The following is a 22,762-nucleotide window of genomic DNA, read 5'->3' as shown; positions in this document are numbered from 1 at the left end:
TTTAATTAGATTAGACATAAAATGTTGAGAAATACTGCTTACGACCATACCAGGTTGAATACACCCGATCTCGGAAGTTAAGCAACGTCGGGATTGGTTAGTACTTGGATGGGTGACCGCCTAGGAATACCAATTGTCGTAGGCAAAATATGATTTATTTAAGTTTTTACATTTTTTATAGATTAGACAAAAAATGTTGTGCAATACTGACTACGACCATACCAGGTTGAATGCACCCGATCTCGTCCGATCTCGGAAGTTAAGCAACGTCGGGATTGGTTGGTACTTGGATTGGTGACCGCCTAGGAATACCAATTGTCATAGGCAAAATATGATTTTTAATATATATTTAAATGTTAACATTTTTAAAGATTTTAGACCAAAAAATGTTGACCAATACTGTCTACGACCATACCAGGTTGAATGCACCTGATCTCGTCCGATCTTGGAAGATAAGCAACGTCGGGATTGGTTGGTACTTGGATGGGTGACCGCCTAGGAATACCAATTGTCATAGGAAAAATATGATTTTTAAAATTTATTTAAATTTCAACATTTTCAAAGATTTTAGACCAAAAAATGTTGACCAATACTGTCTACGACCATACCAGGTTGAATGCACCCGATCTCGTCCGATCTCGGAAGTTAAGCAACGTCGGGATTGGTGAGTACTTGGATGGGTGACCGCCTAGGAATACCAATTGTCGTAGGCAAAATATGATTTATTTAAGTTTTTACATTTTTTATAGATTAGACCAAAAAATGTTGTGCAATACTGTCTACGACCATACCAGGTTGAATGCACCCGATCTCGTCCGATCTCGGAAGTTAAGCAACGTCGGGATTGGTGAGTACTTGGATGGGTGACCGCCTAGGAATACCAATTGTCGTAGGCAAAATATGATTTATTTAAGTTTTTACATTTTTTATAGATTAGACCAAAAAATGGTGAGCAATACTGAATACGACCATACCAGGTTGAATGCACCGGATCTCGTCCGATCTCGGAAGTTAAGCAACGTCGGGATTGGTTGGTACTAGGATGGGTGACCGCCTAGGAATTCCAATTGTCATAGGCAAAATATGATTTTTAAAATATTTTTAATTGTTAACATTTTTAAAGATTTTAGACCAATAAATGTTGACCAATACTGTCTACGACCATACCAGGTTGAATGCACCCGATCTCGTCCTATCTCGGAAGTTAAGCAACGTCGGGATTGGTTGGTACTTGGATAGGTGACCGCCTAGGAATACCAATTGTCGTAGGCAAAATATGATTTATTCAAGTTTTTACATTTTTAAATAGATTAGACCAAAAAATGTTGACCAATACTGGCTACGACCATGCCAGGTTGAATGCACCCGATCTCGTCCGATCTCGGAAATTAATCAACGTCGGGATTGGTTGGTTCTTGGATGGGTGACCGCCTAGGAATACCAATTGTCGTAGGCAAAATATGATTTAATTGAGTTTTTACATTTTTAATCGATTAGACCAAAAAATGTTGAGCAATACTGCATACGACCATACCAGGTTGAATGCACCCGAAGTCGTCCGATCTCGGAAGTTAAGCAACGTCGGGATTGGTTAGTACTTGGATGGGTGACCGCCTAGGAATTCCAACTGTCATAGGCAAAATATGATTTTTAAAATATATTTAATCGTTTACATTTTTAAAGAATTCATACCAAAAAATGTTGACCAATACTGTCTACGACCATACCAGGTTGAATGCACCCGATCTCGTCCGATCTCGGAAGTTAAGCAACGTCGGGATTGGTTAGTACTTGGATGGGTGACCGCCTAGGAATACCAATTGTCGTAGGCAAAATATGATTTATTTAAGTTTTTACTTTTTTAATTAGATTAGACATAAAATGTTGAGAAATACTGCTTACGACCATACCAGGTTGAATGCATCCGATCTCGCCCGATCTCGGATGTTAAGCAACTTCGGGATTGGTTCGTACTTGGATGGGTGACCGCCTAGGAATACCAATTGTCGTAGGCACAATATGATTTATTTAAGTTTTTACATTTTCAAATAGATTAGACCATAAATGTTGACCAATACTGTCTACGACCATACCAGGTTGAATGCACCCGATCTCGTCCGATCTCGGAAGTTAAGCAACGTCGGGATTGGTTAGTACTTGGATGGGTGACCGCCTAGGAATACCAATTGTCGTAGGCACAATATGATTTATTTAAGTTTTTACATTTTTAAATAGATTAGACCATAAATGTTGACCAATACTGTCTACGACCATACCAGGTTGAATGCACCCGATCTCGTCCGATCTCGGAAGTTAAGCAACGTCGGGATTGGTTAGTACTTGGATGGGTGACCGCCTAGGAATACCAATTGTCGTAGGCACAACATGATTTATTTAAGTTTTTACATTTTTAAATAGATTAGACCATAAATGTTGACCAATACTGACTACGACCGTACCAGGTTGAATGCACCCGTTCTCGTCCGATCTCGGAAGTTAAGCAACGTCGGGATTGGTTGGTACTTGGATGGGTGACCGCCTAGGAATACCAATTGTCATAGGCAAATTATGATTTTTAAAATATATTTATTGTTAACATTTTTAAAGATTTTAGACCAAAAAATGTTGATCAATACTGTCTACGACCATACCAGGTTGAATGCAACCGATCTCGTCCGATCTCGGAAGTTAAGCAACGTCGGGATTGGTTAGTACTTGGATGGGTGACCGCCTAGGAATACCAATTGTCGTAGGCAATATATGATTTATTTAAGTTTTTACATTTTTAAATAGATTAGACCAAAAAATGTTGACCAATACTGGCTACGACCATGCCAGGTTGAATGCACCCGATCTCGTCCGATCTCGGAAGTTAAGCAACGTCGGGATTGGTTAGTAGTACTTGGATGGGTGACCGCCTAGGAATACCAATTGTCGTAGGCAAAATATGATGTATTCAAGTTTTTACATTTTTAAATAGATTAGACCAAAAAATGTTGACCAATACTGGCTACGACCATACCAGATTGAATGCACCCGATCTCGTCCGATCTCGGAAGTTAAGCAACGTCGGGATTGGTTAGTACTTGAATGGGTGACCGCCTAGGAATACCAATTGTCGTAGGCACAATATGATTTATTTAAGTTTTCACATTTTTGAATAGATTAGACCATAAATGTTGACCAATAAAGTCTACGACCATACCAGTTTGAATGCACCCGATCTCGTCCGATCTCAGAAGTTAAGCAACGTCGGGATTGGTTAGTACTTGGATGGGTGACCGCCTAGGAATACCAATTGTCGTAGGCACAATATGATTTATTTAAGTTTTTACATTTTTAAATAGATTAGACCATAAATGTTGACCAATACTGACTACGACCATACCAGGTTGAATGCACCCGATCTCGTCCGATCTCGGAAGTTAAGCAACGTCGGGATTGGTTGGTACTTGGATGGGTGACCGCCTAGGAATACCAATTGTAATAGGAAAAATATGATTTTTAAAATTTATTTAAATTTTTATATTTTCAAAGATTTTAGACCAAAAAATGTTGACCAATTCTGTCTACGACCATACCAGGTTGAATGCACCCGATCTCGGAAGTTAAGCAACGTCGGGATTGGTGAGTACTTGGATGGGTGACCACCTAGGAATACCAATTGTCGTAGGCTAAATATGATTTATTTAAGTTTTTACATTTTTTTATAGATTAGACCAAAAAATGGTGAGCAATACTGACTACGACCATACCAGGTTGAATGCACCCGATCTCGTCCGATCTCGGAAGTTAAGCAACGTCGAGATTGGTTGGAACTAGGATGGGTGACCGCCTAGGAATTCCAATTGTCATAGGCAAAATATGATTTTTAAAATATATTTAAATGTTAACATTTTTAAAGATTTTAGACCAAAAAATGTTGACCAATACTGTCTACGACCATACCAGGTTGAATGCACCCGATCTCGTCCGATCTCGGAAGTTAAGCAACGTCGGGATTGGTCAGTACCTGGATGGGTGACCGCCTGGGAATACCAATTGTCGTAGGCACAATATGATTTATTTAAGTTTTTACTTTTTTAATTAGATTAGACATAAAATGTTGAGAAATACTGCTTACGACCATAGCAGGTTGAATACACCCGATCTCGGAAGTTAAGCAACGTCGGGATTGGTTAGTACTTGGATGGGTGACCGCCTAGGAATACCAATTGTCGTAGGCACAATATGATTTATTTAAGTTTTTACATTTTTAAATAGATTAGACCATAAATGTTGACCAATACTGTCTACGACCATACCAGGTTGAATGCAACCGATCTCGTCCGATCTCGGAAGTTAAGCAACGTCGGGATTGGTGAGTACTTGGATGGGTGACCGCCTAGGAATACCAATTGTCGTAGGCAATATATGATTTATTTAAGTTTTTACATTTTTAAATAGATTAGACCAAAATATGTTGAGCAATACTGGCTACGACCATACCATGTTGAATGCACCCGATCTCGTCCGTTCTCGGAAGTTAAGCAACGTCGGGATTGGTTGGTACTAGGATGGGTGACCGCCTAGGAATTCCAATTGTCATAGGCAAAATATGATTTTTAAATGTTAACATTTTCAAAGATTTTAGACCAAAAAAGTTGACCAATACTGTCTACGACCATTCCAGGTTGAATGCACCCGATCTCGTCCGATCTTGAAAGTTAACAACGTCGGGATTGGTGAGTACTTGGATGGGTGACCGCCTAGGAATACCAATTGTCGTAGGCAAAATATGATTTATTTAAGTTTTTACATTTTTTATAGATTAGACAAAAAATGTTGTGCAATACTGACTACGACCATACCAGGTTGAATGCACCCGATCTCGTCCGATCTCGGAAGTTAAGCAACGTCGGGATTGGTTGGTACTTGGATGGGTGACCGCCTAGGAATACCAATTGTCATAGGCAAAATATGATTTTTAATATATATTTAAATGTTAACATTTTTAAAGATTTTAGACCAAAAAATGTTGACCAATACTGTCTACGACCATACCAGGTTGAATGCACCTGATCTCGTCCGATCTTGGAAGATAAGCAACGTCGGGATTGGTTGGTACTTGGATGGGTGACCGCCTAGGAATACCAATTGTCATAGGAAAAATATGATTTTTAAAATTTATTTAAATTTCAACATTTTCAAAGATTTTAGACCAAAAAATGTTGACCAATACTGTCTACGACCATACCAGGTTGAATGCACCCGATCTCGTCCGATCTCGGAAGTTAAGCAACGTCGGGATTGGTGAGTACTTGGATGGGTGACCGCCTAGGAATACCAATTGTCGTAGGCAAAATATGATTTATTTCAGTTTTTACATTTTTTTATAGATTAGACCAAAAAATGGTGAGCAATACTGAATACGACCATACCAGGTTGAATGCACCGGATCTCGTCCGATCTCGGAAGTTAAGCAACGTCGGGATTGGTTGGTACTAGGATGGGTGACCGCCTAGGAATTCCAATTGTCATAGGCAAAATATGATTTTTAAAATATTTTTAATTGTTAACATTTTTAAAGATTTTAGACCAATAAATGTTGACCAATACTGTCTACGACCATACCAGGTTGAATGCACCCGATCTCGTCCTATCTTGGAAGTTAAGCAACGCCGGGATTGGTTGGTACTTGGATAGGTGACCGCCTAGGAATACCAATTGTCGTAGGCAAAATATTATTTATTCAAGTTTTTACATTTTTAATAGATTAGACCAAAAAATGTTGACCAATACAGGCTACGACCATGCCAGGTTGAATGCACCCGATCTCGTCCGATCTCGGACGTTAAGCAACGTCGGGATTGGTTGGTTCTTGGATGGGTGACCGCCTAGGAATACCAATTGTCGTAGGCAAAATATGATTTAATTGAGTTTTTACATTTTTAATCGATTAGACCAAAAAATGTTGAGCAATACTGCATACGACCATACCAGGTTGAATGCACCCGAAGTCGTCCGATCTCGGAAGTTAAGCAACGTCGGGATTGGTTAGTACTTGGATGGGTGACCGCCTAGGAATTCCAACTGTCATAGGCAAAATGTGATTTTTAAAATATATTTAATCGTTTACATTTTTAAAGAATTCATACCAAAAAATGTTGACCAATACTGTCTACGACCATACCAGGTTGAATGCACCCGATCTCGTCCGATCTCGGAAGTTAAGCAACGTCGGGATTGGTTAGTACTTGGATGGGTGACCGCCTAGGAATACCAATTGTCGTAGGCAAAATATGATTTATTTAAGTTTTTACTTTTTTAATTAGATTAGACATAAAATGTTGAGAAATACTGCTGACGACCATACCAGGTTGAATGCATCCGATCTCGCCCGATCTCGGATGTTAAGCAACTTTGGGATTGGTTCGTACTTGGATGGGTGACCGCCTAGGAATACCAATTGACGTAGGCACAATATGATTTATTTAAGTTTTTACATTTTCAAATAGATTAGACCATAAATGTTGACCAATACTGTCTACGACCATACCAGGTTGAATGCACCCGATCTCGTCCGATCTCGGAAGTTAAGCAACGTCGGGATTGGTTAGTACTTGGATGGGTGACCGCCTAGGAATACCAATTGTCGTAAGGCACAATATGATTTATTTAAGTTTTTACATTTTTAAATAGATTAGACCATAAATGTTGACCAATACTGTCTACGACCATACCAGGTTGAATGCACCCGATCTCGTCCGATCTCGGAAGTTAAGCAACGTCGGGATTAGTTAGTACTTGGATGGGTGACCGCCTAGGAATACCAATTGTCGTAGGCACAATATGATTTATTTAAGTTTTTACATTTTTAAATAGATTAGACCATAAATGTTGACCAATACTGTCTACGACCATACCAGGTTGAATGCACCCGATCTCGTCCGATCTCGGAAGTTAAGCAACGTCGGCATTGGTTAGTACTTGGATGGGTGACCGCCTAGGAATACCAATTGTCGTAGGCACAATATGATTTATTTAAGTTTTTACATTTTTAAATAGATTAGACCATAAATGTTGACCAATACTGACTACGACCATACCAGGTTGAATGCACACGTTCTCGTCCGATCTCGGAAGTTAAGCAACGTCGGGATTGGTTCGTACTTGGATGGGTGACCGCCTAGGAATACCAATTGTCATAGGCAAAATATGATTTTTAAAATATATTTAATGTTAACATTTTTAAAGATTTTAGACCAAAAAATGTTGATCAATACTGTCTACGACCATACCAGGTTGAATGCAACCGATCTCGTCCGATCTCGGAAGTTAAGCAACGTCGGGATTGGTTAGTACTTGGATGGGTGACCGCCTAGGAATACCAATTGTCGTAGGCAATATATGATTTATTTAAGTTTTTACATTTTTAAATAGATTAGACCAAAAAATGTTGACCAATACTGGCTACGACCATACCAGGTTGAATGCACCCGATCTCGTCCGATCTCGGAAGTTAAGCAACGTCGGGATTGGTTAGTACTTGAATGGGTGACCGCCTAGGAATACCAATTGTCGTAGGCAAAATATGATTTATTCAAGTTTTTACATTTTTAAATAGATTAGACCAAAAAATGTTGACCAATACTGGCTACGACCATACCAGATTGAATGCACCCGATCTCGTCCGATCTCGGAAGTTAAGCAACGTCGGGATTGGTTAGTACTTGGATGGGTGACCGCCTAGGAATACCAATTGTCGTAGGCACAATATGATTTATTTAAGTTTTCACATTTTTGAATAGATTAGACCATAAATGTTGACCAATACTGTCTACGACCATACCAGTTTGAATGCACCCGATCTCGTCCGATCTCAGAAGTTAAGCAACGTCGGGATTGGTTACTACTTGGATGGGTGACCGCCTAGGAATACCAATTGTCGTAGGCACAATATGATTTATTTAAGTTTTTACATTTTTAAATAGATTAGACCATAAATGTTGACCAATACTGACTACGACCATACCAGGTTGAATGCACCCGATCTCGTCCGATCTCGGAAGTTAAGCAACGTCGGGATTGGTTGGTACTTGGATGGGTGACCGCCTAGGAATACCAATTGTAATTGAAAAATATGATTTTGAAAATTTATTTAAATTTTTATATTTTCAAAGATTTTAGACCAAAAAATGTTGACCAATACTGTCTACGACCATACCAGGTTGAATGCACCCGATCTCGGAAGTTAAGCAACGTCGGGATTGGTTAGTACTTGGATGGGTGACCGCCTAGGAACACCAATTGTCGTAGGCACAATATGATTTATTTAAGTTTTCACATTTTTGAATAGATTTGACCATAAATGTTGACCAATACTGTCTACGACCATACCAGGTTGAATGCACCCGATCTCGTCCGATCTCGGAAGTTAAGCAACGTCGGGATTGGTTGGAACTAGGATGGGTGACCGCCTAGGAATACCAATTGTCGTAGGCACAATATGATTTATTTAACTTTTTACATTTTTAAATAGATTAGGCCAAAATATGTTGAGCAATACTGGCTACGACCATACCATGTTGAATGCACCCGATCTCGTCCGTTCTCGGAAGTTAAGCAACGTCGGGATTGGTGAGTACTTGGATGGGTGACCGCCTAGGAATACCAATTGTCGTAGGCAATATATGATTTATTTAAGTTTTTACATTTTTAAATAGATTAGACCAAAATATGTTGAGCAATACTGGCTACGACCATACCAGATTGAATGCACCCGATCTCGTCCGATCTCGGAAGTTAAGCAACGTCGGGATTGGTTAGTACTTGGATGGGTGACCGCCTAGGAATACCAATTGTCGTAGGCACAATATGATTTATTGAAGTTTTCACATTTTTGAATAGATTAGACCATAAATGTTGACCAATACTGTCTACGACCATACCAGTTTGAATGCACCCGATCTCGTCCGATCTCAGAAGTTAAGCAACGTCGGGATTGGTTAGTACTTGGATGGGGGACCGCCTAGGAATACCAATTGTCGTAGGCACAATATGATTTATTTAAGTTTTTACATTTTTAAATAGATTAGACCATAAATGTTGACCAATACTGACTACGACCATACCAGGTTGAATGCACCCGATCTCGTCCGATCTCGGAAGTTAAGCAACGTCGGGATTGGTTGGTACTTGGATGGGTGACCGCCTAGGAATACCAATTGTAATAGGAAAAATATGATTTTTAAAATTTATTTAAATTTTTATATTTTCAAAGATTTTAGACCAAAAAATGTTGACCAATACTGTCTACGACCATACCAGGTTGAATGCACCCGATCTCGGAAGTTAAGCAACGTCGGGATTGGTGAGTACTTGGATGGGTGACCACCTAGGAATACCAATTGTTGTAGGCTAAATATGATTTATTTAAGTTTTTACATTTTTTTATAGATTAGACCAAAAAATGTTGATCAATACTGTCTACGACCATACCAGGTTGAATGCAACCGATCTCGTCCGATCTCGGAAGTTAAGCCACGTCGGGATTGGTGAGTACCTGGATGGGTGACCGCCTAGGAATACCAATTGTCGTAGGCAATATATGATTTATTTAAGTTTTTACATTTTTAAATAGATTAGACCAAAAAATGTTGATCAATACTGTCTACGACCATACCAGGTTGAATGCAACCGATCTCGTCCGATCTCGGAAGTTAAGCAACGTCGGGATTGGTTAGTACTTGGATGGGTGACCGCCTAGGAATACCAATTGTCGTAGGCAATATATGATTTATTTAAGTTTTTACATTTTTAAATAGATTAGACCAAAAAATGATAACCAATACTGGCTACGACCATACCAGGTTGAATGCACCCGATCTCGTCCGATCTGGGAAGTTAAGCAACGTCGGGATTGGTTAGTACTTGAATGGGTGACCGCCTAGGAATACCAATTGTCGTAGGCAAAATATGATTTATTCAAGTTTTTACATTTTTAAATAGATTAGACCAAAAAATGTTGACCAATTCTGGCTACGACCATACCAAATTGAATGCACCCGATCTAGTCCGATCTCGGAAGTTAAGCAACGTCGGGATTGGTTAGTACTTGGATGGGTGACCGCCTAGGAATACCAATTGTCGTAGGCACAATATGATTTATTTAAGTTTTCACATTTTTGAATAGATTAGACCATAAATGTTGACCAATACTGTCTACGACCATACCAGTTTGAATGCACCCGATCTCGTCCGATCTCAGAAGTTAAGCAACGTCGGGATTGGTTACTACTTGGATGGGTGACCGCCTAGGAATACCAATTGTCGTAGGCACAATATGATTTATTTAAGTTTTTACATTTTTAAATAGATTAGACCATAAATGTTGACCAATACTGACTACGACCATACCAGGTTGAATGCACCCGATCTCGTCCGATCTCGGAAGTTAAGCAACGTCGGGATTGGTTGGTACTTGGATGGGTGACCGCCTAGGAATACCAATTGTAATTGAAAAATATGATTTTTAAAATTTATTTAAATTTTTATATTTTCAAAGATTTTAGACCAAAAAATGTTGACCAATACTGTCTACGACCATACCAGGTTGAATGCACCCGATCTCGGAAGTTAAGCAACGTCGGGATTGGTGAGTACTTGGATGGGTGACCACCTAGGAATACCAATTGTCGTAGGCTAAATATGATTTATTTAAGTTTTTACATTTTTTTATAGATTAGACCAAAAAATGGTGAGCAATACTGACTACGACCATACCAGGTTGAATGCACCCGATCTCGTCCGATCTCGGAAGTTAAGCAACGTCGGGATTGGTTGGAACTAGGATGGGTGACCGCCTAGGAATTCCAATTGTCATAGGCAAAATATGATTTTTAAAATATATTTAAATGTTAACATTTTTAAAGATTTTAGACCAAAAAATGTTGATCAATACTGTCTACGACCATACCAGGTTGAATGCAACCGATCTCGTCCGATCTCGGAAGTTAAGCAACGTCGGGATTGGTGAGTACCTGGATGGGTGACCGCCTAGGAATACCAATTGTCGTAGGCACAATATGATTTATTTAAGTTTTTACTTTTTTAATTAGATTAGACATAAAATGTTGAGAAATACTGCTTACGACCATACCAGGTTGAATACACCCGATCTCTGAAGTTAAGCAACGTCGGGATTGGTTAGTACTTGGATGGGTGACCGCCTAGGAATACCAATTGTCGTAGGCACAATATGATTTATTTAAGTTTTTACATTTTTAAATAGATTAGACCATAAATGTTGACCAATACTGTCTACGACCATACCAGGTTGAATGCAACCGATCTCGTCCGATCTCGGAAGTTAAGCAACGTCGGGATTGGTGAGTACTTGGATGGGTGACCGCCTAGGAATACCAATTGTCGTAGGCAATATATGATTTATTTAACTTTTTACATTTTTAAATAGATTAGACCAAAATATGTTGAGCAATACTGGCTACGACCATACCAGGTTGAATGCACCCGATCTCGTCCGTTCTCGGAAGTTAAGCAACGTCGGGATTGGTGAGTACTTGGATGGGTGACCGCCTAGGAATACCAATTGTCGTAGGCAATATATGATTTATTTAAGTTTTTACATTTTTAAATAGATTAGACCAAAATATGTTGAGCAATACTGGCTACGACCATACCAGATTGAATGCACCCGATCTCGTCCGATCTCGGAAGTTAAGCAACGTCGGGATTGGTTAGTACTTGGATGGGTGACCGCCTAGGAATACCAATTGTCGTAGGCACAATATGATTTATTTAAGTTTTCACATTTTTGAATAGATTAGACCATAAATGTTGACCAATACTGTCTACGACCATACCAGTTTGAATGCACCCGATCTCGTCCGATCTCAGAAGTTAAGCAACGTCGGGATTGGTTAGTACTTGGATGGGTGACCGCCTAGGAATACCAATTGTCGTAGGCACAATATGATTTATTTAAGTTTTTACATTTTTAAATAGATTAGACCATAAATGTTGACCAATACTGACTACGACCATACCAGGTTGAATGCACCCGATCTCGTCCGATCTCGGAAGTTAAGCAACGTCGGGATTGGTTGGTACTTGGATGGGTGACCGCCTAGGAATACCAATTGTAATAGGAAAAATATGATTTTTAAAATTTATTTAAATTTTTATATTTTCAAAGATTTTAGACCAAAAAATGTTGACCAATACTGTCTACGACCATACCAGGTTGAATGCACCCGATCTCGGAAGTTAAGCAACGTCGGGATTGGTGAGTACTTGGATGGGTGACCACCTAGGAATACCAATTGTTGTAGGCTAAATATGATTTATTTAAGTTTTTACATTTTTTTATAGATTAGACCAAAAAATGTTGATCAATACTGTCTACGACCATACCAGGTTGAATGCAACCGATCTCGTCCGATCTCGGAAGTTAAGCAACGTCGGGATTGGTGAGTACCTGGATGGGTGACCGCCTAGGAATACCAATTGTCGTAGGCACAATATGATTTATTTAAGTTTTTACTTTTTTAATTAGATTAGACATAAAATGTTGAGAAATATTGCTTACGACCATACCAGGTTGAATACACCCGATCTCGGAAGTTAAGCAACGTCGGGATTGGTTAGTACTTGGATGGGTGACCGCCTAGGAATACCAATTGTCGTAGGCACAATATGATTTATTTAAGTTTTTACATTTTTAAATAGATTAGACCATAAATGTTGACCAATACTGTCTACGACCATACCAGGTTGAATGCAACCGATCTCGTCCGATCTCGGAAGTTAAGCAACGTCGGGATTGGTGAGTACTTGGATGGGTGACCGCCTAGGAATACCAATTGTCGTAGGCAATATATGATTTATTTAAGTTTTTACATTTTTAATTAGATTAGACCAAAATATGTTGAGCAATACTGGCTACGACCATACCATGTTGAATGCACCCGATCTCGTCCGTTCTCGGAAGTTAAGCAACGTCGGGATTGGTGAGTACTTGGATGGGTGACCGCCTAGGAATACCAATTGTCGTAGGCAATATATGATTTATTTAAGTTTTTACATTTTTAAATAGATTAGACCAAAATATGTTGAGCAATACTGGCTACGACCATACCAGATTGAATGCACCCGATCTCGTCCGATCTCGGAAGTTAAGCAACGTCGGGATTGGTTAGTACTTGGATGGGTGACCGCCTAGGAATACCAATTGTCGTAGGCACAATATGATTTATTTAAGTTTTCACATTTTTGAATAGATTAGACCATAAATGTTGACAAATACTGTCTACGACCATACCAGTTTGAATGCACCCGATCTCGTCCGATCTCAGAAGTTAAGCAACGTCGGGATTGGTTAGTACTTGGATGGGTGACCGCCTAGGAATACCAATTGTCGTAGGCACAATATGATTTATTTAAGTTTTTACATTTTTAAATAGATTAGACCATAAATGTTGACCAATACTGACTACGACCATACCAGGTTGAATGCACCCGATCTCGTCCGATCTCGGAAGTTAAGCAACGTCGGGATTGGTTGGTACTTGGATGGGTCACCGCCTAGGAATACCAATTGTAATAGGAAAAATATGATTTTTAAAATTTATTTAAATTTTTATATTTTCAAAGATTTTAGACCAAAAAATGTTGACCAATACTGTCTACGACCATACCAGGTTGAATGCACCCGATCTCGGAAGTTAAGCAACGTCGGGATTGGTGAGTACTTGGATGGGTGACCACCTAGGAATACCAATTGTCGTAGGCTAAATATGATTTATTTAAGTTTTTACATTTTTTTATAGATTAGACCAAAAAATGGTGAGCAATACTGTCTACGACCATACCAGGTTGAATGCACCCGATCTCGTCCGATCTCGGAAGTTAAGCAACGTCGGGATTGGTTGGTACTAGGATGGGTGACCGCCTAGGAATTCCAATTGTCATAGGCAAAATATGATTTTTAAAATATATTTAAATGTTAACATTTTTAAAGATTTTAGACCAAAAAATGTTGACCAATACTGTCTACGACCATACCAGGTTGAATGCACCCGATCTCGTCCGATCTCGGAAGTTAAGCAACGTCGGGTTTGGTGAGTACTTGGATGGGTGACCGCCTAGGAATACCAATTGTCGTAGTCACAATATGATTTATTTAAGTTTTTACTATTTTAATTAGATTAGACATAAAATGTTGAGAAATACTGCTTACGACCATACCAGGTTGAATACACCCGATCTCGGAAGTTAAGCAACGTCGGGATTGGTTAGTACTTGGATGGGCGACCGCCTAGGAATACCAATTGTCGTAGGCACAATATGATTTATTTAAGTTTTTACATTTTTAAATAGATTAGACCATAAATGTTGACCGATACTGTCTACGACCATACCAGGTTGAATGCAACCGATCTCGTCCGATCTCGGAAGTTAAGCAACGTCGGGATTGGTGAGTACTTGGATGGGTGACCGCCTAGGAATACCAATTGTCGTAGGCAATATATGATTTATTTAAGTTTTTACATTTTTAAATAGATTAGACCAAAATATGTTGAGCAATACTGGCTACGACCATACCATGTTGAATGCACCCGATCTCGTCCGTTCTCGGAAGTTAGGCAACGTCGGGATTGGTGAGTACTTGGATGGGTGACCGCCTAGGAATACCAATTGTCGTAGGCTAAATATGATTTATTTAAGTTTTTACATTTTTTTATAGATTAGACCAAAAAATGGTGAGCAATACTGATTACTACCATACCAGGTTGAATGCACCCGATCTCGTCCGATCTCGGAAGTTAAGCAACGTCGGGATTCGTTGGTACTAGGATGGGTGACCGCCTAGGAATTCCAATTGTCATAGGCAAAATATGATTTTTAAAATATATTTAAATGTTAACATTTTTAAAGATTTTAGACCAAAAAATGTTGACCAATACTGTCTACGACCATACCAGGTTGAATGCACCCGATCTCGTCCGATCTCGGAAGTTAAGCAACGTCGGGATTGGTGAGTACTTGGATGGGTGACCGCCTAGGAATACCAATTGTCGTAGTCACAATATGATTTATTTAAGTTTTTACTATTTTAATTAGATTAGACATAAAATGTTGAGAAATACTGCTTACGACCATACCAGGTTGAATACACCCGATCTCGGAAGTTAAGCAACGTCGGGATTGGTTAGTACTTGGATGGGCGACCGCCTAGGAATACCAATTGTCGTAGGCACAATATGATTTATTTAAGTTTTTACATTTTTAAATAGATTAGACCATAAATGTTGACCAATACTGTCTACGACCATACCAGGTTGAATGCAACCGATCTCGTCCGATCTCGGAAGTTAAGCAACGTCGGGATTGGTGAGTACTTGGATGGGTGACCGCCTAGGAATACCAATTGTCGTAGGCAATATATGATTTATTTAAGTTTTTACATTTTTAAATAGATTAGACCAAAATATGTTGAGCAATACTGGCTACGACCATACCATGTTGAATGCACCCGATCTCGTCCGTTCTCGGAAGTTAAGCAACGTCGGGATTGGTGAGTACTTGGATGGGTGACCGCCTAGGAATACCAATTGTCGTAGGCTAAATATGATTTATTTAAGTTTTTACATTTTTTTATAGATTAGACCAAAAAATGGTGAGCAATACTGATTACTACCATACCAGGTTGAATGCACCCGATCTCGTCCGATCTCGGAAGTTAAGCAACGTCGGGATTCGTTGGTACTAGGATGGGTGACCGCCTAGGAATTCCAATTGTCATAGGCAAAATATGATTTTTAAAATATATTTAAATGTTAACATTTTTAAAGATTTTAGACCAAAAAATGTTGACCAATACTGTCTACGACCATACCAGGTTGAATGCACCCGATCTCGTCCGATCTCGGAAGTTAAGCAACGTCGGGATTGGTGAGTACTTGGATGGGTGACCGCCTAGGAATACCAATTGTCGTAGTCACAATATGATTTATTTAAGTTTTTACTATTTTAATTAGATTAGACATAAAATGTTGAGAAATACTGCTTACGACCATACCAGGTTGAATACACCCGATCTCGGAAGTTAAGCAACGTCGGGATTGGTTAGTACTTGGATGGGCGACCGCCTAGGAATACCAATTGTCGTAGGCACAATATGATTTATTTAAGTTTTTACATTTTTAAATAGATTAGACCATAAATGTTGACCAATACTGTCTACGACCATACCAGGTTGAATGCAACCGATCTCGTCCGATCTCGGAAGTTAAGCAACGTCGGGATTGGTGAGTACTTGGATGGGTGACCGCCTAGGAATACCAATTGTCGTAGGCAATATATGATTTATTTAAGTTTTTACATTTTTAAATAGATTAGACCAAAATATGTTGAGCAATACTGGCTACGACCATACCATGTTGAATGCACCCGATCTCGTCCGTTCTCGGAAGTTAGGCAACGTCGGGATTGGTGAGTACTTGGATGGGTGACCGCCTAGGAATACCAATTGTCGTAGGCTAAATATGATTTATTTAAGTTTTTACATTTTTTTATAGATTAGACCAAAAAATGGTGAGCAATACTGATTACTACCATACCAGGTTGAATGCACCCGATCTCGTCCGATCTCGGAAGTTAAGCAACGTCGGGATTCGTTGGTACTAGGATGGGTGACCGCCTAGGAATTCCAATTGTCATAGGCAAAATATGATTTTTAAAATATATTTAAATGTTAACATTTTTAAAGATTTTAGACCAAAAAATGTTGACCAATACTGTCTACGACCATACCAGGTTGAATGCACCCGATCTCGTCCGATCTCGGAAGTTAAGCAACGTCGGGATTGGTGAGTACTTGGATGGGTGACCGCCTAGGAATACCAATTGTCGTAGGCACAATATGATTTATTTAAGTTTTTACTTTTTTAAATAGATTAGACATAAAATGTTGAGAAATACTGCTTACGACCATACCAGGTTGAATGCACCCGATCTCGTCCGATCTCGGATGTTAAGCAATGTCGGGATTGGTGAGTACTTGGATGGGTGACCGCCTAGGAATACCAATTGTCTTAGGCACAATATGATGTATTTAAGTTTTTACATTTTTAAATAGATTAGACCATAAATGTTGACCAATACTGTCTACGACCATACCAGGTTAAATGCACCCGATCTCGGAAGTTAAGCAACGTCGGGATTGGTTAGTACTTGGATGGGTGACCGCCTAGGAATACCAATTGTCGTAGGAAAAAATATGATTTATTCAAGTTTTTACATTTTTAAATAGATTAGACCAAAAAATGTTGACCAATACTGGCTACGACCATACCAGGTTGAATGCACCCGATCTCGTCCGATCTCGGAAGTTAAGCAACGTCGGGATTGGTTGGTACTTGGATGGGTGACCGCCTAGGAATACCAATTGCCATAGGCAAAATATGATTTTTAAAATATATTTAAATGTTAACATTTTTAACGATTTTAGACCAAAAAATGTTGATCAATACTGTCTACGACCATACCAGGTTGAATGCACACGATCTCGTACGATCTCGGAAGTTAAGCAACGTCGGCATTGGTTAGTACTTGGATGGGTGACCGCCTAGGAATACCAATTGTCGGAGGCAAAATATGATTTATTCAAGTTTTTACATTTTTAAATAGATTTGACCGTAAATGTTGACCAAAACTGTCTACGACCATACCAGGTTGAATGCAACCGATCTCGTCCGATCTCGGAAGTTAAGCAACGTCGGGATTGGTGAGTACTTGGATGGGTGACCGCCTAGGAATACCAATTGTCGTAGGCAATATATGATTTATTTAAGTTTTTACATTTTTAAATAGATTAGACCAAAATATGTTGAGCAATACTGGCTACGACCATACCATGTTGAATGCACCCGATCTCGTCCGTTCTCGGAAGTTAAGCAACGTCGGGATTGGTTAGTACTTGGATGGGTGACCGCCTAGGAATACCAATTGTCGTAGGCAAAATATGATTTATTTAAGTTTTTATTTTTTTAAATATATTTAAATGTTAACATTTTTAAAGATTTTAGACCAAAAAATGTTGACCAATACTGTCTACGACCATACCAGGTTGAAAGTACCCGATCTCGTCCGATCTCGGAAGTTAAGCAACGTCGGGATTGGTTAGTACTGGGATGGGTGACCGCCTAGGAATACCAATTGTCGTAGGCACAATATGATTTATTTAAGTTTTTACAGTTTTAAATAGATTAGACCATAAATGTTGAAAAAAACTTTCTACGACCATACCAGGTTGAATGCACCCGATCTCGTCCGATCTCGGACGTTAAGCAACGTCGGGATTGGTTAGTACTTGGATGGGTGACCGCCTAGGAATACCAATTGTCGTAGACGCAATATGATTTATTTAAGTTTTTACATTTTTAAATAGATTAGACCAAAAAATTTTGGCCAATACTGACTACGACCATACCAGGTTGAATGCACCCGATCTCGTCCGATCTCGGAAGTTAAGCAACGTCGGGATTGGTTGGTACTTGGATGGGTGACCGCCTAGGAATGCCAATTGTCGTAGGCAAAATATGATTTATTTAAGTTTTTACATTTTTAAATAGATTAGACCAAAAAATGTTGAGCAATACTGCCTACGACCATACCATGTTGAATGCACACGATCTCGTCCGATCTCGGAAGTTTAGCAACGTCGGGATTGGTTAGTACTTGGATGGGTGACCGCCTAGGAATGCCAATTGTCGTAGGCAATATATGATTTATTTAAGTTTTTACATTTTTAAATAGATTAGACCAAAAAATGTTGAGCAATACTGCCTACGACCATACCATGTTGAATGCACACGATCTCGTCCGATCTCGGAAGTTAAGCAACGTCGGGATTGGTTAGTACTTGGATGGGTGACCGCCTAGGAATGCCAATTTTCGTAGGCAAAATATGATTTATTTAAGTTTTTATTTTTTTAAATATATTTAAATGTTAACATTTTTAAAGATTTTAGACCAAAAAATGTTGAACAATACTGTCTACGACCATACCAGGTTGAAAGCACCCGATCTCGTCCGATCTCGGAAGTTAAGCAACGTCGGGATTGGTTAGTACTTGGATGGGTGACCGCCTAGGAATACCAATTGTCGTAGGCAAAATATGATTTATTCAAGTTTTTACATTTTTAATTAGATTAGACCAATAAATGTTGACCAATACTGGCTACGACCATACCAGGTTGAATGCACCCGATCTCGTCCGATCTCGGAAGTTAAGCAACGTCGGGATTGGTTGGTACTTGGATGGGTGACCGCCTAGTAATACCAATTGCCATAGGCAAAATATGATTTTTAAAATATATTTAAATGTTAACATTTTTAACGATTTTAGACCAAAAAATGTTGATCAATACTGTCTACGACCATACCAGGTTGAATGCACACGATCTCGTACGATCTCGGAAGTTAAGCAACGTCGGGATTGGTTAGTACTTGGATGGGTGACCGCCTAGGAATACCAATTGTCGTAGGCAAAATATGATTTATTCAAGTTTTTATATTTTTAAATAGATTAGACCGTAAATGTTGACCAAAACTGTCTACGACCATACCAGGTTGAATGCAACCGATCTCGTCCGATCTCCGAAGTTAAGCAACGTCGGGATTGGTGAGTACTTGGATGGGTGACCGCCTAGGAATACCAATTGTCGTAGGCAATATATGATTTATTTAAGTTTTTACATTTTTAAATAGATTAGACCAAAATATGTTGAGCAATACTGGCTACGACCATACCATGTTGAATGCACCCGATCTCGTCCGTTCTCGGAAGTTAAGCAACGTCGGGATTGGTTAGTACTTGGATGGGTGACCGCCTAGGAATACCAATTGTCGTAGGCAAAATATGATTTATTTAAGTTTTTATTTTTTTAAATATATTTAAATGTTAACATTTTTAAAGATTTTAGACCAAAAAATGTTGACCAATACTGTCTACGACCATACCAGGTTGAAAGCATCCGATCTCGTCCGATCTCGGACGTTAAGCAACGTCGGGATTGGTTAGTACTTGGATGTGTGACCGCCTAGGAATACCTATTGTCGTAGACGCAATATGATTTATTTAAGTTTTTACATTTTTAAATAGATTAGACCAAAAAATTTTGACCAATACTGACTACGACCATACCAGGTTGAATGCACCCGATCTCGTCCGATCTCGGAAGTTAAGCAACGTCGGGATTGGTTAGTATTTAGGAAATACCAATTGTCGTAGGCACAATATGATTTATTTAAGTTTTTACTTTTTTAATTAGATTAGACATAAAATGTTGAGAAATACTGCATACGACCATACCAGGTTGAATGCACCCGATCTCGTCCGATCTCGGATGTTAAGCAATGTCGGGATTGGTGAGTACTTGGATGGGTGACCGCCTAGGAATACCAATTGTCTTAGGCACAATATGATGTATTTAAGTTTTTACATTTTTAAATAGATTAGACCATAAATGTTGACCAATACTGTCTACGACCATACCAGGTTAAATGCACCCGATCTCGTCCGATCTCGGAAGTTAAGCAACGTCGGGATTGGTTAGTACTTTAATGGGTGACCGCCTAGGAATACCAATTGTCGTAGGCACAATATGATCTATTTAAGTTTTTACATTTTAAATAGATTACACCATAAATGTTGACCAATACTGACTACGACCATACCAGGTTGAATGCACCCGATCTCGTCCGATCTCGGAAGTTAAGCAACGTCGGGATTGGTTGGTACTTGGATGGGTGACCGCCTAGGAATACCAATTGTCATATGCAAAATATGATTTTTAAAATATATTTAATGTTAACATTTTTTGAAGATTTTAGACCAAAAAATGTTGATCAATACTGTCTACGACCATACCAGGTTAAATGCAAACCATCTCGTACGATCTCGGAAGTTAAGCAACGTCGGCATTGGTTAGTACTTGGATGGGTGACCGCCTAGGAATACCAATTGTCGGAGGCAAAATATGATTTATTCAAGTTTTTACATTTTTAAATAGATTTGACCGTAAATGTTGACCAAAACTGTCTACGATCATACCAGGTTGAATGCAACCGATCTCGTCCGATCTCGGAAGTTAAGCAACGTCGGGATTGGTGAGTACTTGGATGGGTGACCGCCTAGGAATACCAATTGTCGTAGGCAATATATGATTTATTTAAGTTTTTACATTTTTAAATAGATTAGACCAAAATATGTTGAGCAATACTGGCTACGACCATACCATGTTGAATGCACCCGATCTCGTCCGTTCTCGGAAGTTAAGCAACGTCGGGATTGGTTAGTACTTGGATGGGTGACCGCCTAGGAATACCAATTGTCGTAGGCAAAATATGATTTATTTAAGTTTTTATTTTTTTAAATATATTTAAATGTTAACATTTTTAAAGATTTTAGACCAAAAAATGTTGACCAATACTGTCTACGACCATACCAGGTTGAAAGCACCCGATCTCGTCCGATCTCGGAAGTTAAGCAACGTCGGGATTGGTTAGTACTGGGATGGGTGACCGCCTAGGAATACCAATTGTCGTAGGCACAATATGATTTATTTAAGTTTTTACAGTTTTAAATAGATTAGACCATAAATGTTGAAAAAAACTTTCTACGACCATACCAGGTTGAATGCACCCGATCTCGTCCGATCTCGGACGTTAAGCAACGTCGGGATTGGTTAGTACTTGGATGGGTGACCGCCTAGGAATACCAATTGTCGTAGACGCAATATGATTTATTTAAGTTTTTACATTTTTAAATAGATTAGACCAAAAAATTTTGGCCAATACTGACTACGACCATACCAGGTTGAATGCACCCGATCTCGTCCGATCTCGGAAGTTAAGCAACGTCGGGATTGGTTGGTACTTGGATGGGTGACCGCCTAGGAATGCCAATTGTCGTAGGCAAAATATGATTTATTTAAGTTTTTACATTTTTAAATAGATTAGACCAAAAAATGTTGAGCAATACTGCCTACGACCATACCATGTTGAATGCACACGATCTCGTCCGATCTCGGAAGTTTAGCAACGTCGGGATTGGTTAGTACTTGGATGGGTGACCGCCTAGGAATGCCAATTGTCGTAGGCAATATATGATTTATTTAAGTTTTTACATTTTTAAATAGATTAGACCAAAAAATGTTGAGCAATACTGCCTACGACCATACCATGTTGAATGCACACGATCTCTTCCGATCTCGGAAGTTAAGCAACGTCGGGATTGGTTAGTACTTGGATGGGTGACCGCCTAGGAATGCCAATTTTCGTAGGCAAAATATGATTTATTTAAGTTTTTATTTTTTTAAATATATTTAAATGTTAACATTTTTAAAGATTTTAGACCAAAAAATGTTGAACAATACTGTCTACGACCATACCAGGTTGAAAGCACCCGATCTCGTCCGATCTCGGAAGTTAAGCAACGTCGGGATTGGTTAGTACTTGGATGGGTGACCGCCTAGGAATACCAATTGTCGTAGGCAAAATATGATTTATTCAAGTTTTTACATTTTTAATTAGATTAGACCAAAAAATGTTGACCAATACTGGCTACGACCATACCAGGTTGAATGCACCCGATCTCGTCCGATCTCGGAAGTTAAGCAACGTCGGGACTGGTTGGTACTTGGATGGGTGACCGCCTAGTAATACCAATTGCCATAGGCAAAATATGATTTTTAAA

General features: G+C 39.1%; 48 non-coding genes and 74 pseudogenes across 48 annotated transcripts; all 122 read left to right on the top strand.

The window, feature by feature from the left end:
* The first annotated feature begins 36 nt into the window (after positions 1–36).
* Positions 37–145, top strand: LOC146150245 (5S ribosomal RNA; annotated as a pseudogene).
* Positions 146–208: 63 nt separating this feature from the next.
* On the top strand, positions 209–327 carry LOC146150244 (5S ribosomal RNA; annotated as a pseudogene).
* Positions 328–401: 74 nt separating this feature from the next.
* LOC146150243 (5S ribosomal RNA) lies at positions 402–520 on the top strand (annotated as a pseudogene).
* A 74-nt stretch (positions 521–594) lies between these two features.
* On the top strand, positions 595–713 carry LOC146150242 (5S ribosomal RNA). Its single transcript, XR_014495854.1, has one exon. It is a non-coding gene; the product is annotated as a 5S ribosomal RNA (ribosomal RNA).
* A 64-nt stretch (positions 714–777) lies between these two features.
* Positions 778–896, top strand: LOC146150241 (5S ribosomal RNA). Its single transcript, XR_014495853.1, has one exon. It is a non-coding gene; the product is annotated as a 5S ribosomal RNA (ribosomal RNA).
* A 64-nt stretch (positions 897–960) lies between these two features.
* Positions 961–1,079, top strand: LOC146150240 (5S ribosomal RNA; annotated as a pseudogene).
* Positions 1,080–1,153: 74 nt separating this feature from the next.
* On the top strand, positions 1,154–1,272 carry LOC146150239 (5S ribosomal RNA; annotated as a pseudogene).
* A 65-nt stretch (positions 1,273–1,337) lies between these two features.
* Positions 1,338–1,456, top strand: LOC146150238 (5S ribosomal RNA; annotated as a pseudogene).
* Positions 1,457–1,520: 64 nt separating this feature from the next.
* On the top strand, positions 1,521–1,639 carry LOC146150237 (5S ribosomal RNA; annotated as a pseudogene).
* Positions 1,640–1,713: 74 nt separating this feature from the next.
* On the top strand, positions 1,714–1,832 carry LOC146150236 (5S ribosomal RNA). Its single transcript, XR_014496837.1, has one exon. It is a non-coding gene; the product is annotated as a 5S ribosomal RNA (ribosomal RNA).
* Positions 1,833–1,896: 64 nt separating this feature from the next.
* LOC146150235 (5S ribosomal RNA) lies at positions 1,897–2,015 on the top strand (annotated as a pseudogene).
* A 64-nt stretch (positions 2,016–2,079) lies between these two features.
* On the top strand, positions 2,080–2,198 carry LOC146150234 (5S ribosomal RNA). Its single transcript, XR_014496826.1, has one exon. It is a non-coding gene; the product is annotated as a 5S ribosomal RNA (ribosomal RNA).
* A 64-nt stretch (positions 2,199–2,262) lies between these two features.
* LOC146150233 (5S ribosomal RNA) lies at positions 2,263–2,381 on the top strand. The gene has a single exon (XR_014496815.1). It is a non-coding gene; the product is annotated as a 5S ribosomal RNA (ribosomal RNA).
* Positions 2,382–2,445: 64 nt separating this feature from the next.
* On the top strand, positions 2,446–2,564 carry LOC146150232 (5S ribosomal RNA; annotated as a pseudogene).
* Positions 2,565–2,637: 73 nt separating this feature from the next.
* Positions 2,638–2,756, top strand: LOC146150231 (5S ribosomal RNA). Its single transcript, XR_014496917.1, has one exon. It is a non-coding gene; the product is annotated as a 5S ribosomal RNA (ribosomal RNA).
* A 65-nt stretch (positions 2,757–2,821) lies between these two features.
* LOC146150230 (5S ribosomal RNA) lies at positions 2,822–2,943 on the top strand (annotated as a pseudogene).
* Positions 2,944–3,008: 65 nt separating this feature from the next.
* LOC146150229 (5S ribosomal RNA) lies at positions 3,009–3,127 on the top strand (annotated as a pseudogene).
* Positions 3,128–3,191: 64 nt separating this feature from the next.
* Positions 3,192–3,310, top strand: LOC146150228 (5S ribosomal RNA; annotated as a pseudogene).
* A 64-nt stretch (positions 3,311–3,374) lies between these two features.
* On the top strand, positions 3,375–3,493 carry LOC146150227 (5S ribosomal RNA; annotated as a pseudogene).
* A 74-nt stretch (positions 3,494–3,567) lies between these two features.
* On the top strand, positions 3,568–3,676 carry LOC146150226 (5S ribosomal RNA; annotated as a pseudogene).
* A 65-nt stretch (positions 3,677–3,741) lies between these two features.
* On the top strand, positions 3,742–3,860 carry LOC146150225 (5S ribosomal RNA; annotated as a pseudogene).
* Positions 3,861–3,934: 74 nt separating this feature from the next.
* On the top strand, positions 3,935–4,053 carry LOC146150224 (5S ribosomal RNA). The gene has a single exon (XR_014494867.1). It is a non-coding gene; the product is annotated as a 5S ribosomal RNA (ribosomal RNA).
* Positions 4,054–4,117: 64 nt separating this feature from the next.
* On the top strand, positions 4,118–4,226 carry LOC146150223 (5S ribosomal RNA; annotated as a pseudogene).
* A 64-nt stretch (positions 4,227–4,290) lies between these two features.
* On the top strand, positions 4,291–4,409 carry LOC146150222 (5S ribosomal RNA). Its single transcript, XR_014497983.1, has one exon. It is a non-coding gene; the product is annotated as a 5S ribosomal RNA (ribosomal RNA).
* Positions 4,410–4,474: 65 nt separating this feature from the next.
* LOC146150221 (5S ribosomal RNA) lies at positions 4,475–4,593 on the top strand (annotated as a pseudogene).
* Positions 4,594–4,655: 62 nt separating this feature from the next.
* LOC146150220 (5S ribosomal RNA) lies at positions 4,656–4,773 on the top strand (annotated as a pseudogene).
* A 63-nt stretch (positions 4,774–4,836) lies between these two features.
* LOC146150219 (5S ribosomal RNA) lies at positions 4,837–4,955 on the top strand (annotated as a pseudogene).
* A 74-nt stretch (positions 4,956–5,029) lies between these two features.
* LOC146150218 (5S ribosomal RNA) lies at positions 5,030–5,148 on the top strand (annotated as a pseudogene).
* Positions 5,149–5,222: 74 nt separating this feature from the next.
* On the top strand, positions 5,223–5,341 carry LOC146150217 (5S ribosomal RNA). The gene has a single exon (XR_014495852.1). It is a non-coding gene; the product is annotated as a 5S ribosomal RNA (ribosomal RNA).
* Positions 5,342–5,406: 65 nt separating this feature from the next.
* Positions 5,407–5,525, top strand: LOC146150216 (5S ribosomal RNA; annotated as a pseudogene).
* Positions 5,526–5,599: 74 nt separating this feature from the next.
* Positions 5,600–5,718, top strand: LOC146150215 (5S ribosomal RNA; annotated as a pseudogene).
* Positions 5,719–5,782: 64 nt separating this feature from the next.
* On the top strand, positions 5,783–5,901 carry LOC146150214 (5S ribosomal RNA; annotated as a pseudogene).
* Positions 5,902–5,965: 64 nt separating this feature from the next.
* On the top strand, positions 5,966–6,084 carry LOC146150213 (5S ribosomal RNA; annotated as a pseudogene).
* Positions 6,085–6,158: 74 nt separating this feature from the next.
* On the top strand, positions 6,159–6,277 carry LOC146150212 (5S ribosomal RNA). Its single transcript, XR_014496803.1, has one exon. It is a non-coding gene; the product is annotated as a 5S ribosomal RNA (ribosomal RNA).
* A 64-nt stretch (positions 6,278–6,341) lies between these two features.
* On the top strand, positions 6,342–6,460 carry LOC146150211 (5S ribosomal RNA; annotated as a pseudogene).
* A 64-nt stretch (positions 6,461–6,524) lies between these two features.
* On the top strand, positions 6,525–6,643 carry LOC146150210 (5S ribosomal RNA). The gene has a single exon (XR_014498064.1). It is a non-coding gene; the product is annotated as a 5S ribosomal RNA (ribosomal RNA).
* Positions 6,644–6,708: 65 nt separating this feature from the next.
* Positions 6,709–6,827, top strand: LOC146150209 (5S ribosomal RNA). The gene has a single exon (XR_014497055.1). It is a non-coding gene; the product is annotated as a 5S ribosomal RNA (ribosomal RNA).
* A 64-nt stretch (positions 6,828–6,891) lies between these two features.
* Positions 6,892–7,010, top strand: LOC146150208 (5S ribosomal RNA). The gene has a single exon (XR_014497189.1). It is a non-coding gene; the product is annotated as a 5S ribosomal RNA (ribosomal RNA).
* A 64-nt stretch (positions 7,011–7,074) lies between these two features.
* LOC146150207 (5S ribosomal RNA) lies at positions 7,075–7,193 on the top strand (annotated as a pseudogene).
* A 73-nt stretch (positions 7,194–7,266) lies between these two features.
* Positions 7,267–7,385, top strand: LOC146150206 (5S ribosomal RNA). The gene has a single exon (XR_014496916.1). It is a non-coding gene; the product is annotated as a 5S ribosomal RNA (ribosomal RNA).
* A 65-nt stretch (positions 7,386–7,450) lies between these two features.
* Positions 7,451–7,569, top strand: LOC146150205 (5S ribosomal RNA). The gene has a single exon (XR_014496831.1). It is a non-coding gene; the product is annotated as a 5S ribosomal RNA (ribosomal RNA).
* Positions 7,570–7,634: 65 nt separating this feature from the next.
* LOC146150204 (5S ribosomal RNA) lies at positions 7,635–7,753 on the top strand. Its single transcript, XR_014498027.1, has one exon. It is a non-coding gene; the product is annotated as a 5S ribosomal RNA (ribosomal RNA).
* Positions 7,754–7,817: 64 nt separating this feature from the next.
* On the top strand, positions 7,818–7,936 carry LOC146150203 (5S ribosomal RNA; annotated as a pseudogene).
* Positions 7,937–8,000: 64 nt separating this feature from the next.
* On the top strand, positions 8,001–8,119 carry LOC146150202 (5S ribosomal RNA; annotated as a pseudogene).
* Positions 8,120–8,192: 73 nt separating this feature from the next.
* LOC146150201 (5S ribosomal RNA) lies at positions 8,193–8,301 on the top strand (annotated as a pseudogene).
* Positions 8,302–8,365: 64 nt separating this feature from the next.
* On the top strand, positions 8,366–8,484 carry LOC146150200 (5S ribosomal RNA; annotated as a pseudogene).
* Positions 8,485–8,549: 65 nt separating this feature from the next.
* Positions 8,550–8,668, top strand: LOC146150199 (5S ribosomal RNA). Its single transcript, XR_014497643.1, has one exon. It is a non-coding gene; the product is annotated as a 5S ribosomal RNA (ribosomal RNA).
* A 65-nt stretch (positions 8,669–8,733) lies between these two features.
* Positions 8,734–8,852, top strand: LOC146150198 (5S ribosomal RNA). Its single transcript, XR_014498026.1, has one exon. It is a non-coding gene; the product is annotated as a 5S ribosomal RNA (ribosomal RNA).
* A 64-nt stretch (positions 8,853–8,916) lies between these two features.
* LOC146150197 (5S ribosomal RNA) lies at positions 8,917–9,035 on the top strand (annotated as a pseudogene).
* Positions 9,036–9,099: 64 nt separating this feature from the next.
* On the top strand, positions 9,100–9,218 carry LOC146150196 (5S ribosomal RNA; annotated as a pseudogene).
* A 74-nt stretch (positions 9,219–9,292) lies between these two features.
* Positions 9,293–9,401, top strand: LOC146150195 (5S ribosomal RNA; annotated as a pseudogene).
* Positions 9,402–9,466: 65 nt separating this feature from the next.
* On the top strand, positions 9,467–9,585 carry LOC146150194 (5S ribosomal RNA; annotated as a pseudogene).
* Positions 9,586–9,650: 65 nt separating this feature from the next.
* LOC146150193 (5S ribosomal RNA) lies at positions 9,651–9,769 on the top strand. Its single transcript, XR_014496915.1, has one exon. It is a non-coding gene; the product is annotated as a 5S ribosomal RNA (ribosomal RNA).
* A 65-nt stretch (positions 9,770–9,834) lies between these two features.
* On the top strand, positions 9,835–9,953 carry LOC146150192 (5S ribosomal RNA; annotated as a pseudogene).
* A 65-nt stretch (positions 9,954–10,018) lies between these two features.
* Positions 10,019–10,137, top strand: LOC146150191 (5S ribosomal RNA; annotated as a pseudogene).
* A 64-nt stretch (positions 10,138–10,201) lies between these two features.
* Positions 10,202–10,320, top strand: LOC146150190 (5S ribosomal RNA; annotated as a pseudogene).
* A 64-nt stretch (positions 10,321–10,384) lies between these two features.
* Positions 10,385–10,503, top strand: LOC146150189 (5S ribosomal RNA; annotated as a pseudogene).
* A 73-nt stretch (positions 10,504–10,576) lies between these two features.
* On the top strand, positions 10,577–10,685 carry LOC146150188 (5S ribosomal RNA; annotated as a pseudogene).
* Positions 10,686–10,750: 65 nt separating this feature from the next.
* LOC146150187 (5S ribosomal RNA) lies at positions 10,751–10,869 on the top strand (annotated as a pseudogene).
* Positions 10,870–10,943: 74 nt separating this feature from the next.
* Positions 10,944–11,062, top strand: LOC146150186 (5S ribosomal RNA). The gene has a single exon (XR_014498142.1). It is a non-coding gene; the product is annotated as a 5S ribosomal RNA (ribosomal RNA).
* Positions 11,063–11,126: 64 nt separating this feature from the next.
* Positions 11,127–11,235, top strand: LOC146150185 (5S ribosomal RNA; annotated as a pseudogene).
* Positions 11,236–11,299: 64 nt separating this feature from the next.
* LOC146150184 (5S ribosomal RNA) lies at positions 11,300–11,418 on the top strand. The gene has a single exon (XR_014497982.1). It is a non-coding gene; the product is annotated as a 5S ribosomal RNA (ribosomal RNA).
* Positions 11,419–11,483: 65 nt separating this feature from the next.
* Positions 11,484–11,602, top strand: LOC146150183 (5S ribosomal RNA; annotated as a pseudogene).
* Positions 11,603–11,667: 65 nt separating this feature from the next.
* LOC146150182 (5S ribosomal RNA) lies at positions 11,668–11,786 on the top strand. The gene has a single exon (XR_014498025.1). It is a non-coding gene; the product is annotated as a 5S ribosomal RNA (ribosomal RNA).
* Positions 11,787–11,850: 64 nt separating this feature from the next.
* On the top strand, positions 11,851–11,969 carry LOC146150181 (5S ribosomal RNA; annotated as a pseudogene).
* A 64-nt stretch (positions 11,970–12,033) lies between these two features.
* On the top strand, positions 12,034–12,152 carry LOC146150180 (5S ribosomal RNA; annotated as a pseudogene).
* A 74-nt stretch (positions 12,153–12,226) lies between these two features.
* On the top strand, positions 12,227–12,335 carry LOC146150179 (5S ribosomal RNA; annotated as a pseudogene).
* A 65-nt stretch (positions 12,336–12,400) lies between these two features.
* On the top strand, positions 12,401–12,519 carry LOC146150178 (5S ribosomal RNA). The gene has a single exon (XR_014498141.1). It is a non-coding gene; the product is annotated as a 5S ribosomal RNA (ribosomal RNA).
* Positions 12,520–12,583: 64 nt separating this feature from the next.
* On the top strand, positions 12,584–12,692 carry LOC146150177 (5S ribosomal RNA; annotated as a pseudogene).
* Positions 12,693–12,756: 64 nt separating this feature from the next.
* Positions 12,757–12,875, top strand: LOC146150176 (5S ribosomal RNA). Its single transcript, XR_014497981.1, has one exon. It is a non-coding gene; the product is annotated as a 5S ribosomal RNA (ribosomal RNA).
* A 65-nt stretch (positions 12,876–12,940) lies between these two features.
* On the top strand, positions 12,941–13,059 carry LOC146150175 (5S ribosomal RNA). The gene has a single exon (XR_014497642.1). It is a non-coding gene; the product is annotated as a 5S ribosomal RNA (ribosomal RNA).
* A 65-nt stretch (positions 13,060–13,124) lies between these two features.
* On the top strand, positions 13,125–13,243 carry LOC146150174 (5S ribosomal RNA). Its single transcript, XR_014498024.1, has one exon. It is a non-coding gene; the product is annotated as a 5S ribosomal RNA (ribosomal RNA).
* A 64-nt stretch (positions 13,244–13,307) lies between these two features.
* Positions 13,308–13,426, top strand: LOC146150173 (5S ribosomal RNA; annotated as a pseudogene).
* Positions 13,427–13,490: 64 nt separating this feature from the next.
* Positions 13,491–13,609, top strand: LOC146150172 (5S ribosomal RNA; annotated as a pseudogene).
* Positions 13,610–13,683: 74 nt separating this feature from the next.
* On the top strand, positions 13,684–13,792 carry LOC146150171 (5S ribosomal RNA; annotated as a pseudogene).
* A 65-nt stretch (positions 13,793–13,857) lies between these two features.
* On the top strand, positions 13,858–13,976 carry LOC146150170 (5S ribosomal RNA; annotated as a pseudogene).
* Positions 13,977–14,050: 74 nt separating this feature from the next.
* LOC146150169 (5S ribosomal RNA) lies at positions 14,051–14,169 on the top strand. Its single transcript, XR_014497147.1, has one exon. It is a non-coding gene; the product is annotated as a 5S ribosomal RNA (ribosomal RNA).
* A 64-nt stretch (positions 14,170–14,233) lies between these two features.
* LOC146150168 (5S ribosomal RNA) lies at positions 14,234–14,342 on the top strand (annotated as a pseudogene).
* A 64-nt stretch (positions 14,343–14,406) lies between these two features.
* LOC146150167 (5S ribosomal RNA) lies at positions 14,407–14,525 on the top strand. Its single transcript, XR_014497980.1, has one exon. It is a non-coding gene; the product is annotated as a 5S ribosomal RNA (ribosomal RNA).
* Positions 14,526–14,590: 65 nt separating this feature from the next.
* On the top strand, positions 14,591–14,709 carry LOC146150166 (5S ribosomal RNA; annotated as a pseudogene).
* A 65-nt stretch (positions 14,710–14,774) lies between these two features.
* LOC146150165 (5S ribosomal RNA) lies at positions 14,775–14,893 on the top strand (annotated as a pseudogene).
* A 74-nt stretch (positions 14,894–14,967) lies between these two features.
* On the top strand, positions 14,968–15,086 carry LOC146150164 (5S ribosomal RNA). Its single transcript, XR_014496443.1, has one exon. It is a non-coding gene; the product is annotated as a 5S ribosomal RNA (ribosomal RNA).
* A 64-nt stretch (positions 15,087–15,150) lies between these two features.
* LOC146150163 (5S ribosomal RNA) lies at positions 15,151–15,259 on the top strand (annotated as a pseudogene).
* Positions 15,260–15,323: 64 nt separating this feature from the next.
* On the top strand, positions 15,324–15,442 carry LOC146150162 (5S ribosomal RNA). The gene has a single exon (XR_014497979.1). It is a non-coding gene; the product is annotated as a 5S ribosomal RNA (ribosomal RNA).
* A 65-nt stretch (positions 15,443–15,507) lies between these two features.
* On the top strand, positions 15,508–15,626 carry LOC146150161 (5S ribosomal RNA). The gene has a single exon (XR_014497252.1). It is a non-coding gene; the product is annotated as a 5S ribosomal RNA (ribosomal RNA).
* A 65-nt stretch (positions 15,627–15,691) lies between these two features.
* Positions 15,692–15,810, top strand: LOC146150160 (5S ribosomal RNA; annotated as a pseudogene).
* A 74-nt stretch (positions 15,811–15,884) lies between these two features.
* Positions 15,885–16,003, top strand: LOC146150159 (5S ribosomal RNA). The gene has a single exon (XR_014496442.1). It is a non-coding gene; the product is annotated as a 5S ribosomal RNA (ribosomal RNA).
* Positions 16,004–16,067: 64 nt separating this feature from the next.
* On the top strand, positions 16,068–16,176 carry LOC146150158 (5S ribosomal RNA; annotated as a pseudogene).
* A 64-nt stretch (positions 16,177–16,240) lies between these two features.
* LOC146150157 (5S ribosomal RNA) lies at positions 16,241–16,359 on the top strand. The gene has a single exon (XR_014497978.1). It is a non-coding gene; the product is annotated as a 5S ribosomal RNA (ribosomal RNA).
* Positions 16,360–16,424: 65 nt separating this feature from the next.
* LOC146150156 (5S ribosomal RNA) lies at positions 16,425–16,543 on the top strand (annotated as a pseudogene).
* Positions 16,544–16,608: 65 nt separating this feature from the next.
* On the top strand, positions 16,609–16,727 carry LOC146150155 (5S ribosomal RNA; annotated as a pseudogene).
* A 74-nt stretch (positions 16,728–16,801) lies between these two features.
* Positions 16,802–16,920, top strand: LOC146150154 (5S ribosomal RNA). The gene has a single exon (XR_014495851.1). It is a non-coding gene; the product is annotated as a 5S ribosomal RNA (ribosomal RNA).
* Positions 16,921–16,984: 64 nt separating this feature from the next.
* Positions 16,985–17,103, top strand: LOC146150153 (5S ribosomal RNA; annotated as a pseudogene).
* A 64-nt stretch (positions 17,104–17,167) lies between these two features.
* On the top strand, positions 17,168–17,276 carry LOC146150152 (5S ribosomal RNA; annotated as a pseudogene).
* Positions 17,277–17,342: 66 nt separating this feature from the next.
* LOC146150151 (5S ribosomal RNA) lies at positions 17,343–17,461 on the top strand (annotated as a pseudogene).
* A 74-nt stretch (positions 17,462–17,535) lies between these two features.
* LOC146150150 (5S ribosomal RNA) lies at positions 17,536–17,654 on the top strand (annotated as a pseudogene).
* Positions 17,655–17,718: 64 nt separating this feature from the next.
* Positions 17,719–17,837, top strand: LOC146150149 (5S ribosomal RNA). Its single transcript, XR_014497977.1, has one exon. It is a non-coding gene; the product is annotated as a 5S ribosomal RNA (ribosomal RNA).
* A 65-nt stretch (positions 17,838–17,902) lies between these two features.
* Positions 17,903–18,021, top strand: LOC146150148 (5S ribosomal RNA). Its single transcript, XR_014496696.1, has one exon. It is a non-coding gene; the product is annotated as a 5S ribosomal RNA (ribosomal RNA).
* Positions 18,022–18,112: 91 nt separating this feature from the next.
* LOC146150147 (5S ribosomal RNA) lies at positions 18,113–18,231 on the top strand. Its single transcript, XR_014495631.1, has one exon. It is a non-coding gene; the product is annotated as a 5S ribosomal RNA (ribosomal RNA).
* Positions 18,232–18,295: 64 nt separating this feature from the next.
* LOC146150146 (5S ribosomal RNA) lies at positions 18,296–18,414 on the top strand. Its single transcript, XR_014497430.1, has one exon. It is a non-coding gene; the product is annotated as a 5S ribosomal RNA (ribosomal RNA).
* Positions 18,415–18,479: 65 nt separating this feature from the next.
* Positions 18,480–18,598, top strand: LOC146150145 (5S ribosomal RNA). The gene has a single exon (XR_014498081.1). It is a non-coding gene; the product is annotated as a 5S ribosomal RNA (ribosomal RNA).
* A 65-nt stretch (positions 18,599–18,663) lies between these two features.
* On the top strand, positions 18,664–18,782 carry LOC146150144 (5S ribosomal RNA; annotated as a pseudogene).
* Positions 18,783–18,847: 65 nt separating this feature from the next.
* On the top strand, positions 18,848–18,966 carry LOC146150143 (5S ribosomal RNA; annotated as a pseudogene).
* A 91-nt stretch (positions 18,967–19,057) lies between these two features.
* Positions 19,058–19,176, top strand: LOC146150142 (5S ribosomal RNA). The gene has a single exon (XR_014495116.1). It is a non-coding gene; the product is annotated as a 5S ribosomal RNA (ribosomal RNA).
* A 65-nt stretch (positions 19,177–19,241) lies between these two features.
* Positions 19,242–19,360, top strand: LOC146150141 (5S ribosomal RNA; annotated as a pseudogene).
* A 74-nt stretch (positions 19,361–19,434) lies between these two features.
* LOC146150140 (5S ribosomal RNA) lies at positions 19,435–19,553 on the top strand. Its single transcript, XR_014498414.1, has one exon. It is a non-coding gene; the product is annotated as a 5S ribosomal RNA (ribosomal RNA).
* Positions 19,554–19,617: 64 nt separating this feature from the next.
* LOC146150139 (5S ribosomal RNA) lies at positions 19,618–19,736 on the top strand (annotated as a pseudogene).
* Positions 19,737–19,801: 65 nt separating this feature from the next.
* On the top strand, positions 19,802–19,920 carry LOC146150138 (5S ribosomal RNA). The gene has a single exon (XR_014496695.1). It is a non-coding gene; the product is annotated as a 5S ribosomal RNA (ribosomal RNA).
* Positions 19,921–20,011: 91 nt separating this feature from the next.
* LOC146150137 (5S ribosomal RNA) lies at positions 20,012–20,130 on the top strand (annotated as a pseudogene).
* Positions 20,131–20,195: 65 nt separating this feature from the next.
* LOC146150136 (5S ribosomal RNA) lies at positions 20,196–20,299 on the top strand (annotated as a pseudogene).
* Positions 20,300–20,363: 64 nt separating this feature from the next.
* On the top strand, positions 20,364–20,482 carry LOC146150135 (5S ribosomal RNA; annotated as a pseudogene).
* Positions 20,483–20,546: 64 nt separating this feature from the next.
* LOC146150134 (5S ribosomal RNA) lies at positions 20,547–20,665 on the top strand. The gene has a single exon (XR_014497741.1). It is a non-coding gene; the product is annotated as a 5S ribosomal RNA (ribosomal RNA).
* A 63-nt stretch (positions 20,666–20,728) lies between these two features.
* LOC146150133 (5S ribosomal RNA) lies at positions 20,729–20,847 on the top strand (annotated as a pseudogene).
* A 257-nt stretch (positions 20,848–21,104) lies between these two features.
* LOC146150132 (5S ribosomal RNA) lies at positions 21,105–21,223 on the top strand (annotated as a pseudogene).
* A 65-nt stretch (positions 21,224–21,288) lies between these two features.
* On the top strand, positions 21,289–21,407 carry LOC146150131 (5S ribosomal RNA). The gene has a single exon (XR_014496694.1). It is a non-coding gene; the product is annotated as a 5S ribosomal RNA (ribosomal RNA).
* Positions 21,408–21,498: 91 nt separating this feature from the next.
* Positions 21,499–21,617, top strand: LOC146150130 (5S ribosomal RNA). Its single transcript, XR_014494913.1, has one exon. It is a non-coding gene; the product is annotated as a 5S ribosomal RNA (ribosomal RNA).
* A 64-nt stretch (positions 21,618–21,681) lies between these two features.
* On the top strand, positions 21,682–21,800 carry LOC146150129 (5S ribosomal RNA). The gene has a single exon (XR_014497429.1). It is a non-coding gene; the product is annotated as a 5S ribosomal RNA (ribosomal RNA).
* A 65-nt stretch (positions 21,801–21,865) lies between these two features.
* Positions 21,866–21,984, top strand: LOC146150128 (5S ribosomal RNA). Its single transcript, XR_014498080.1, has one exon. It is a non-coding gene; the product is annotated as a 5S ribosomal RNA (ribosomal RNA).
* A 65-nt stretch (positions 21,985–22,049) lies between these two features.
* Positions 22,050–22,168, top strand: LOC146150127 (5S ribosomal RNA; annotated as a pseudogene).
* Positions 22,169–22,233: 65 nt separating this feature from the next.
* On the top strand, positions 22,234–22,352 carry LOC146150126 (5S ribosomal RNA; annotated as a pseudogene).
* Positions 22,353–22,443: 91 nt separating this feature from the next.
* On the top strand, positions 22,444–22,562 carry LOC146150125 (5S ribosomal RNA). Its single transcript, XR_014495105.1, has one exon. It is a non-coding gene; the product is annotated as a 5S ribosomal RNA (ribosomal RNA).
* Positions 22,563–22,627: 65 nt separating this feature from the next.
* On the top strand, positions 22,628–22,746 carry LOC146150124 (5S ribosomal RNA; annotated as a pseudogene).
* The last annotated feature ends 16 nt before the right edge of the window (positions 22,747–22,762 follow it).

This window comes from Ascidiella aspersa, chromosome 4 (genome assembly GCF_963924565.1).
Source record: "Ascidiella aspersa chromosome 4, kaAscAspe10.2, whole genome shotgun sequence".
In the NCBI taxonomy this organism is placed as follows: domain Eukaryota; kingdom Metazoa; phylum Chordata; class Ascidiacea; order Phlebobranchia; family Ascidiidae; genus Ascidiella; species Ascidiella aspersa.
This window is presented reverse-complemented; position numbering and strand designations above follow the sequence as displayed.